The sequence below is a fragment of the Otolemur garnettii genome, unplaced genomic scaffold (assembly GCF_000181295.1).
Source record: "Otolemur garnettii isolate 467f Iridium unplaced genomic scaffold, OtoGar3 scaffold00074, whole genome shotgun sequence".
NCBI lineage: Eukaryota > Metazoa > Chordata > Mammalia > Primates > Galagidae > Otolemur > Otolemur garnettii.
The window spans coordinates 3,344,543-3,347,426 of record NW_003852469.1 but is presented as its reverse complement, the minus strand read 5'-3'; positions in this window follow the sequence as shown (position 1 = coordinate 3,347,426).

Genomic DNA, 2,884 nt, shown 5'->3' with positions numbered 1-2,884 from the left:
AGGGAGGGAGGGAGGGAGGAAGGAAAAAAGTAAAGAAATTGGGGTAGAATAAATCTTAGACCGCAATGCAGCTTCTAGAAAGAAGTCTGTGCAGAGCTGGTAGGGTGTCCTTCAGGGAATGGGGGCGCTCCTAAGAGGAGCCCCGTGCATCCTGGGAACAGGACCATTTTAGCATCCCTGCTGCGCTCCATTACTGGCTGAAAGTGGCCGGTGGGAAGTGCGGCAACAGCACAGACCCTAGCAAATCCCCAGTGCAGCAGTTGGGCCAATTAACCCTCCGCCCAGCAGGAGAGGGAGAAGCACATTTTCACGCTGTCACACATTCTTGCAGACATGTGACAAATTGAGTGTTAGTAAGTCTATTAAAGTTTCGATGACCTGGAATGTGGACATTTCCTTAAATATGATCAATATACCTATTTCGCGATCATATATGACTAGCATTGCACTCGATGCTGAGACACTGGAGACATCTCTATCAAAGTCTGGATCAAGACCGCAATGCCCAGGATCATTGCTCCTGCTTAATATTTTATCTGGAGGTTCTAGCTGATACAATATATTAAAAAATGTAGTAAGATACATAAATAAGAGAGTGGCGAACAAAGTATCGTTATTGTACATGACACAATCGTCTAACTGGAAATGCCCTCCTCCCTCGCCAAAATAACGAAAAATATTTAAGAATTAGTAAGAGTTTATGCCCAATTACAAAATAAGTATATGAAGATATTTTCCCAAAATATTGGTAACAATAAGCTAGAAAAATAATAGATAAAATACAAAATACCCAGGTGGCACCTGTGGCTCAAAGGAGTAGGGCACCAGCCCCATATACCAGAGGTGGCGGGTTCAAACCTGGCCCTGGCCAAAAACTGCAACAACAAAAATAAAAAAAAAAATAGCAAACACCCAAGTGTTAAGTTAACAAAATATCTGTAAAATCTATTGTAAAAGACTATAGAGCTTTACTTAGGGACATAAAGACACTTGAATAATTGTAGAAAAAAATCTATTCTCTTCCTAGAGGCGAATTATTTAATGAGTCAAAATTTTAGTCCTCCCCAATCTAGACTAGAAATTGTGTCCAATTCCAAATAAAATTTCCAATATAATTTTTAAAATTGAAAAACTTCATGGTTGGCCTTTATAAACTTGAGCCAAAAGAACAATTATTGTAGAAAACGTATTCTATTTGATTTTAAAAACATAAAAGTAACACCTATTAAAATAGTGCTGGAAAACAAATAAAAATATGTCAATAGATTAAGGGAACGAAGAGGAAATCCCCAAACAGCAATATGTACACAAGAATGTGTCATGTGTTAAAGACATTTCAGAGCATTCAATATGGAAAGAATGGATTAGTCGAAAATAGCACCAAATAGCTAGTTTGAAATAATTTAAACTTAGAACCTTAGCTCAATCCATACATCCAGATGAATTCCAGACGGAGAAGTTAAATGTGGGGCAGGGAATAGAATCCAAAAGGATCAGAACAGATAAACATTTGTATAACTTTGTGGTAGGAAAAGCTTTCTAAACACGAAGCCAAAGGCAGAGATTGTAAAAACAAATCCTGGCTTGAACGAAATAAAAATATAAAATATGTGTGCATCAGAACACAAAGTAATAAAACGAAAATGAAGAAAGATAACAAAGTAGAGAGAAATTGTCCAAATCTATTTCAAAAGTTTAACAGGGTCATGCTATTAAAAGCAAAAATAATGAATAAAAAGGGATAAATATTCTCACGGAACAATAAGCGAGGGACAGTCACAGGCAATTCACAAAGTAACAAATTTAGTGCAAAAAAAATCTTATTTTTACTGTACTGAGACCCACTAATAATAAGAGAAATCCATGTAAAACCTAAGAAATACAGTTATTGGAATTTGTGTTTGAGAAGATGATACCATCCCAGAATAATAGGGATAGGAAAAAGGTACAGCCCTGGTGTGAGTGTGAAGTTGTCTGAAGGTACTCAAGGTAGTTTGGCAGTATATCCCCAAAGTCTTATGCTTTTATATTCTCTTTGAGCTAACAGTTTTTCTAGAAATTTATTCCAAGGGACTAATCGTGAAAACACGAAAAAGAACTTGACCTCATAAGTAAACACTGTCTCTGTGTCTTCGTATCTTATGTAAGTATCAGTACACGCATTTTGTTAAAGAAAGAAACAGACAAATATTCAGCCATCGAAAAATTCATTTGATTAGTTAGGATATGGGCTTACAAGGGAACATTAATAAAGTCATTAAATTTTCCATTGCAGAAAAAAATTTAATGATATGGAAAGATGTTAATGATGTATTTTCCAATGAAAAAAGTAGGTTAGAAAACAGTGTATAGTAAAAGATAGAAAGGTTTTTAGAAATATTTTAGAATATATATTCAAAGATAGGTATGCATACACGGAACAAAGATCAGAAAGATATCCAGTAAAATGTTAACAGTTTTCATTTACGTGGTTAGTTCTTTTTGGTTTCTCTCTTTTCACTTATCTATACTTGCCAAACTTCATATCACATACACATGCTGTGTGTGCCTGCGATCCCCATTACCGCCACGGTCCCAGCGTATCCACCAATTTCCAAGTTTCCTGGCGCATTCCCACAACTAGGGACCAGTTGAGTGAGAGAACAAAATGCATCTTTTTCCCACCAAGATCAGGCAGCTTGAGAAACTCCCTTAATGCATAAGCCATGCTTGCTCATTTGGGATTTTGTACACATGATTTATAGTTATTTTTACAGTTTTGTTACCTACATGACCCCTCTCCCTGGGCTCTGGCCTCTGTTTTCATAGAAGCTCCCTCAGTTGGCTCACGTCCTTTCTCAAATGACAGTTCTGCTTGTTTCAGGCAAAAGGGAATCCTGAACTC